At 44.0% G+C, this 8,032-nt stretch overlaps 1 pseudogene; it reads left to right on the top strand.

Annotated features, from left to right (window-relative positions):
• Window positions 1-2,928: 2,928 nt before the first annotated feature.
• LOC127183606 (ubiquitin-40S ribosomal protein S27a-like) lies at window positions 2,929-3,456 on the top strand (annotated as a pseudogene).
• Window positions 3,457-8,032: the final 4,576 nt, after the last annotated feature.

Consider the following 8,032-nt stretch of genomic DNA (forward strand, 5'->3'; position numbering starts at 1 on the left):
GAGTCCCTTATGATCATTTTCTGTCAATTCCTCTTGAAGACAGTTATCATTAGCATCTTTGATTTTGTAGTTATTGTTAGCATATTCTATTTTGTTCCCTATTTGTAAATTAAAAAAAAAGATTAGTCTTGAAAACTCAACACTCCTGCTGCTCCAGTGTGGTGCGATTGGGTACCTCTTAGAAGGTAAAACCAGAAAAGATATTTTTAAATTCAGTACACTGTGAGTGTTGGTGAGATGCCAAAATATTTAAGTGGCCTTGTTCCTGGGAGTCCCCTGTGTCTCCCTTCTTTCTCTTTTCTGAAGACTAAGATTTATTATTTGTTCTGTCCTCTGCTATGTCCTCTAGATTCTTGGATGAAATTCGCAAGGAGCTTTTAAAGCCTACTTGCCCCTCTGCTGATGGCTGGTGATTTAAATTTGCATTCTAATGTGGTTCTTAAGAGAACAGCCTTAACCTTCCTGGTGCTTTACCATGAGAATTTAAAGAAAGAAATGGAGACCAATGCTTTGTATATAACTTGCTTATGGGTTTATTTTCAATTTGACAATGTGACCTTTCCTTTCTCTGGTGTGTGTGTGTGTGTGTGTGTGTGTGAAAAACTGTCTTTCACCTGCAAGTCATAGTCCACAAAGGCCAACATTTTGTCTAATTTCTATTCCATGGACAGCTTACAAAATAATACAGATGCTAAAGACCTCGTGGGCAATTCTCCTTGATCTTGGTGCCTTTGTCTTTAAACACAAGCAGAACCAATGACTGGCCTGAACTCTTGCCTTTACAGCCTATCTAAGCCAGATCATCCTCAAGCAGGTTTGATCCTGTCACAGTGTATCCATTGGGACTTTCTCTCTCTCTCTCTCTCTCTCTTTCTTTCTTTCTTTCTTTCTTTGTTTCTTTCTTCCATTTATTACATATACAGTATTCTGCCGGCATGTACATCTTCAGACCAGAAGATGGCACCAGATCTCATTATAGATGGTTGTGAGCCACCATGTGGTTGCTGGGAATTGAACCCAGGACCTTTGGAAGAACAGCCAGTGCTCTTAACCTCTAAGCCATCTCTCCAGCCCTTTCTTTCTTTCTGTTTGTTTTTGGTGACAAGGTTTCTTTATGTAACTTTGACTATCCTCGACTCATTTTGTAGACCAGGCTGGCCTTGAACTCACAGAGATCCGCCAACTTCTGTCTCCTGAGTGCTGGGATTACAGGTGTGCGCCACTGCGGCTGGACTTCTTTTTGCCCAGACATCTTCCCTCCATCACTACTGTAATCTGAATTCTCCCCACACAGCATCCTCCAGCCAGTTGTTTCTGTCCCTCCTGGATAGGCCCCAAATATCTTACCTGGTGACCTTTGCTCAGCCTATCTGCCCTCCAGCTGCGTAGACCTCCATGCCGTCTCCCCTGCTGTCTTCCCCAGCTTGTCTCCTACTTAGACTTAGCAGCATCATTGCCACACATTTCCCAGATCTCTTCTACTGGCTTCTTGGTAAAACCTCCCATGATCCCTCATTCCCTTGCCCTCTCTTATTTTCCTCCCAATGAAACTTAGGTACCAAATAGTGCATCCTTCATTATACACACATATTTTTGAGGTCATTTGATTAAAAGTCATCATCTCCACTTTAAACGTCATAAGTAACCTGTGCTGCTTCACCCTACCTCCAGTCACCCCCATATCTCCTGTACCCCATGCAGGATACACAGACTAAGTAGTGGGCGAATGCGTCAGCGATGGTAAAAGTCCTGTCCCTGCCTCTTACTCCACATCCCCTCTGAAACTGTCCAAGTCTCCCATTTGAACTCACCTCTCTCTTTCCTCTAATCCCATCACACTCAAATAGATGGTTGTGCATCAGAAACATGGCCAAGGCCCTACTTAGGGGTGACTAGTAACACAGACTCTATAGGAGTAAGTAATAAGGTTTTGTAAAAGCCAACATCTTGGCTAACTTTCAAAAGTTCAGAATAGATCATGTTTTTTTTTTTTTTTTTTTTTTTTTTTTTAATGACACCAGAGGCTGGGTCAGACACTCATCAGAAATAGTAGCTCTTTTCATTATACCTTCATCATAGTCACTCAGTTCTCGATATGTGAGGGCGTTAATTAGGGAGCCTGGGATGGTGCCAAGTGGACGGTCACGCTGCAGTACCGGGGAGCTGATAATGTAGCGCACTTACAGCGACTGGTTTTCTTTTACACACCTATGTTGTTAATAAAGTTTAAAAGATAACGAAATCTATCCAGGAAATCGGACAGAGTAATGATTAACGAATCCGTGTTTATCGTGTTAACTGCACCCAACCCAAAGACATAAACCCTCACAGGAAAGTTCTGGCCTTGTGTTTTCAACTGTGCTCTTAACGTGGCGTTTGACCAACACTGAAGTTCATTGCTGTACCTTCTACTTAGAACAGAGTGAGTTCCCTTCAGCTAGCTTTTGCCAGCGTCCCACTTTAACTAATGATTGGCCTATTAAAACCAAACAAAACCCTTTTTTTTTCTTTTTGGTTTTTCTGAGACAGGGTTTCTCTGTGTAGCCTTGGCTGTCTTGGACTCGCTTTGGAAACCAGGCTGGCCTCGAACTCACAGCAATCCGCCTGCCTCTGCTTCCCAAGTGCTGGTATTAAAGGTGTGCACCACCACCACCTGGCCATACAAATAAAACAATTTTTAACATGTGGCTTCACCGGCCGGGCTGTTGTGACACATGCCTTTAATCCCAGCACTCGGGAGGCAGAGGCAGGCAGATTGCTGTGAGTTCGAGGCCAGCCTGGTCTACAGAGTGAGTCCAGGACAGCCAAGGCTACACAGTGAGACCCTGTCTCAAAAAACCAAAAAGAAAGAAAAGAAAAAAAAAAAAAAAAAAAAAAAAAAAAAAAAAGAAAAGAAAAAAGATGTGGCTTCACGCTTCTCAATCTGCCATGTGCGGTGGAGCCACCACCAAGACACAGGTTTTTGTGAAGACCCTTCTGGGGAAGACCCCCGAGGTTGGACCCTCAGGTACTACAGAAAATGTAAAGGGCACGATCCGGGATAAGGAAGGAATCCCCTCCCCACGCCCCCCCCCCCCCCCCCCCCCACCTCCCCGTTCAGCACAGGTTGGTCTTAGTTGGTAAGCGGCTGGAAGATGGCCGCACTTCATCAGACTACAACACTGAGAAGTCCACCCTTCGTCTTGTGTGGAGAATTCGTGGGGGGTGCCTGAGAAAAGGAAGAAGTCTTACACCACTCCCAACTCCCAAGAAGACTAAGCATAAGAGGAAGCAAGTTAAGTTGGCTGTGCTGAAATACTTATAAGGTGGATGAAAATGGCGAAATTAGTCGACTTCATCGCGAGTGTCCTTCTGATGAGTGTGGTGCTGGCGTGTTCACGGCTAGCCACTTTGACAGGCGTTACTGTGGCAAGTGTTGTCTGACTTACCTGCTTCAACAAACCAGAAGACAAGTAGGTGTGTATGAGTTAATAAAAAGAAGGAACTGGAAAAAAAAAAAAAAAAGGTGTGACTTCACTCGATTAGCTCCAGACTCCAACATAGGGTTTGGGAAATTTCTTGGGGTCCATGTGTAAGTCTGAAATGACAGGGAAAGACATGACAGAGCAGGAAAAGCCATGGTTATCCTGTCTCCTGGAGCTGCCAAGGGGCTTGGTATCGGGTGCAGCCTTGCATGGGCTGTGTTTTGAGGATTTTCTCACCTCAGCCATCAGAGTGGTGGTAGAAATAAGTGTGGTAACTTAAATGATTTGTCCTTTCTATGGCTGGCGAGGGTGAAAAAATGCTTTAAAAAGGTCGTTCCTGTGCAGGCCGAAGGGGGGAGATACTATCCTAACCGCTGAGGGAGGTCTGAGATCAAAGTCACTTAGTTTTACATCATACACCTAGTGTATTCATTAAATTGTTTCTTGGATGGAAGAGGCTTCCTAAAGAGGACACCACATGCCTCTTCTTGAAGACCAGAAGAGAGAGGGGGAAAAACAGAACAGAAACAAAAACACAGTTCAAACTTCACTGCTAGAAGAAGCCACTGAGGTCTCTGGATAACAGGATGCTCTCAGTAGGAGTCAGGGTCTATTTCCAGCACAGAAAGAAAGACTGAGAGTTCCCAGGCTCTGGGATTTTCTAACTTCACTTTATTTTTAATTAAATTAAATTAATTATTTTATTTATTTATTAATTTATTTTTGGTTTTTCGAGACAAGGTTTCTCTGTGTAGCCTTGCCTGTCCTGGAATCACTTTGTAGACCAAGCTGGCCTCGAACTCACAGACATCTGCCTGCCTCTGCCTCCCAAGTGCTGGGGTTAAAGGTGTGTGCCACCACTGGCCGCCTCCAGTTGCTTTTAAACAACGTGAAAAAAAAATTTTTTTAAAAGATATATATATTTATTATGTATACAGTGCTCTGCCTGCAGGCACAGCAGCAGGCCAGAAGAGGGCAACAGATCACATTATAGATGGCTGTGTGCCACAATATGGTTGCTGGGAATTGAACTCATGACCTCTGGAGGAGCAGTCAGTGCTCTTAACCTCTGAGCCATCTCAACAGCCCCTGAAAAATTTTTTTAGAGGGATCAGAATTAAATATAGTTGTTTGAATTAGGAAAGTAAAAATGGACTATTTAGTCTTCTGAAAAAAAAAAAAAAAAAAAGGAGCTAGGCACTGGTGGCACACACATTTAATTCCAGTACTTGGGAGGCAGAAGCAGGCTGATCTCTGTGGGTTCGAGACCAGTCTGGTCTACAAAGTGAGTCCAGGACAGCCAAGGCTACACAGTAAAACACTGTCTCGGAAAAACAACAACAACAAAAGGATTTATTTACTTATGTGTTTGAGTGTGTACCTCAGTGAGTGTGCACCAAGTGTGAGTAAGTACCTGTACAGGTGGGAGGCCTGCTGTCTGGAAGAGTTTGACAATTTCTATAAAGGTAAACATGATTTGCATATGATTGAACCATCGCTATCTTTTGTCATCGACCCGATAAAGTTGGAAAGTTATTTATGCACAAAACTTTTGTGCAAATATGTATAGTAGCTTATTTATAATTGGCCAAACCTAGAGGCAACTAAGTTGTTCCTTCTCTGGGGGAGTAGATGAGTATGGCGTAGCTAGAGAGTGGGATATAGAATGAATAGAGAGAACAGAAGATTCTTTTATTCTGTGAGGGACCATAGGGGCGGGCACATATCATCCATTTGCCCAAACCTATGGAAACTGCCTAACTGGAAGTGAACCCTAATGTAAGCCGTGGATGATTGACAGCAATGAGGTGTCAAGGTGGATTAATCGGTTAATAACAAGTGTTGTAGTTCTGGTGTGAAATGATGAGGAAAGCTATGTGTGTGTGTGTGTGTGTGTGTGTGTGTGTGTGTGTGTGTGTGTGTCGAGCACGGAGACTCACTGTACTTCATATTTGGTCTTACTCTCTTACTGTGATCCTATAACTGAAATATACTTGGTTTTGTGTGAGTGAGAGAGAGAGTGTGTGTGTGTGTGTGTCTTCCTCTGCCATTCTCCTCTCATTGAACTAAAGCACACTTTTGAGCTTCTGAAATTCCCGTCTTTAAATCTCAACCCTTGAGTACAGAGATTTGCAGCCATTCCAGGCTTTCTTTCTTTCTTTCTTTCTTTCTTTCTTTCTTTCTTTCTTTCTTTTCTCTCTCTCTCTCTCTTTTTTTTTTTTTTGGTGAGTTCTGGGGATTTGAACTCATGTCCTCATGTGCTCTTAGCAGTGTAGGAGCTGACCTAGCTTTACAGTGTAAAGCTAAAATTCTTAGTAGTCTCAAGATTCCTTCATATGCAGGCTCCCCTCCCCACCTACAAGTGGAGTCATTACCACAGCTGGGGAGGACCTACTCAGCTCTGTGGAAGAGAGGAGGGAAACCCCATGAAGGCATGCCTCAATAACTCATGGGGCTCTTGCAGTGTGAGCCTCCTCAGGCCCATTTGGCTGACAAGCCAGTTTTCCTGAGCTCTGTGAGCAGTGAGCATCCCACCCCCATCCCCCATCCCCTATTTTTAGAAGACCTGGGAAGGGAATTGGAGAAGGATGCATCTCATTGGAGGTTCTAACTGGGCTTGCCTGAAGATAGGTTCCCTGCCTTATCATGGGAGCTGCCTTACTGGGAGGGCACTCAATAAAAGCTGCAGCTGTTTGCCAGTCCAGCTGCCTCAGCAGCAAGAGCTCCCGTCCCCCTGCTGTGACCTATCCTTTGCTCCTTGATGGCAGAACACAGGGAGGCCATACTGAGTAACTTTGGCTAATCATTATGGTAATGTCCAACATATAATGACTGTACTTCTTGTCCTAGGCAGGACTCCATGTGTCTTACACGGATTGTCTCAATCCTCAAAAGAACAGCTGTGAGAGGCGTTTAGTATATGACAGGCACAGCTCTCAGAGCCTTAGCTGCGTAGTACTGATTTAATCAGGACTTGTTGAAATGCTTGAGAGCATACTGAAATGCTACCCCTATTTGCCTGCTTCACAGATGAAGAAGAGGCTTAGAGATTGTGAGACATTTACCGAGTGCCACATGGCTGCCAAACTGTGTTGCCTGCCACTAAACTCAATGTCCTCTTTCTTGACTCTGCAGCTGTTCTTAATTAGTCATGCAAAGATTGACCTATTGTAATTTTATTTATCTCCAACATCCTTGGTAAAAATACAGTATGTGTAGAAATTTATTACAGGCCACTACAAATGCGTACCCTCCCCATGTCCTTAGTGCTTAGTGTACCTTATGTTCTTGGGTGACGGGAACCAGTGCAATCAACTATACTTAAATTAATCATTTCGAGTGATTACGATTGTCAAAGCTTAGGAAAGAAAGGCATGGTAACCAGAGAGGTGGCGTGAGCATCCAAAGACACTTACCAGGTTGCCCTAATTTGGGAGAATTTGCAATAGTCACTCACCAGTGTTCAGATAGATACCTTCCTTGGTCAGGGGGGTGGGGTGGGGAGTGGTGGGGGAGGAAGGTCAATTCTCTGGGCTAGGCTTTAGGAAACCACTTTCGAACCTGGCACATCAATTTATCAGTATGCAATGAAAATTCTAAGTGTCAGGGGAGCCAGGCCCTCTTTAGGTCAAAGTATTCTCTTCCTGCTCTCAGAAAGTCAAATTATAATTATAATGAAGTGTGGGATCAGACCCAGGGAGTTTTTTTTTTTTTTTTTCCCCCAGTGATGCTAATCCTTAAAGGTCACTGGAGTCAGATGCATTCCATTTCATTGCAGAAGGGACTGTCACAGTCAGAGCAGCCAGAATGAACCTTTGAGCTCAAGTCACAAATTGGCCAAGTACATGCTCTGCCTTGGATACAACTTGTCCCCATGAATTATTTAGGTGCAAGTGGCAGAAAAATCCAAACCAAGACAGATGTTCATTTCTGATTCAAGTGGGAAGTCTGGGTTGATGACTGGGTCCAAAGTTGGCACGGTGTTCCTTTGTGTGAGATGTCCGTGTTCTCTTTATGCCTTGTTTCTTTGTTCGGGATAGTCCAAGATAGTGTTGGAAAGTGGCTGGAGGATGAGTTAGAAAGCAAAAAAAAAAAAAAAAAAAAAAAAAAAAAAAAAAAAAAAAAAAAAGTGAGCCAGGCATGGTAGCGCATGCCTGTAACCCCAGCATTCGGGAGGCAGGCAGATTGCTGTGAGTTCGAGGCCAGCCTGGTCTATAAAGCGAGTCCAGAACAGCCAGGGCTACACAGAGAAACCCTGTCTTGAAAAACAAAACAAAACAACACAACAAAAAACTGAATAGCTCCCAAGGAACAGCATTTAACACTGTCCTCTGACCACATGGGGATACACACACACACACACACACACACACACTTTTAAGGCAGGATCCTGGAAGCTGCCACACTGCTCTTTTGTTGCTCTGAAGAATGCAATACCAGGGCTTCCTGCAGGGGAGTCTGGCAAATGAAGCCTCCACTGTGCACAGCCAAATGCTCGGCCAGAAATCTGGGTCTGTATCAGCATGGGACAGACAACAGTTACTGCAGGGAGAAGTAGAGTTTTGTCA

Source organism: Acomys russatus, chromosome 31 (assembly GCF_903995435.1).
Source record: "Acomys russatus chromosome 31, mAcoRus1.1, whole genome shotgun sequence".
Lineage (NCBI taxonomy): Eukaryota > Metazoa > Chordata > Mammalia > Rodentia > Muridae > Acomys > Acomys russatus.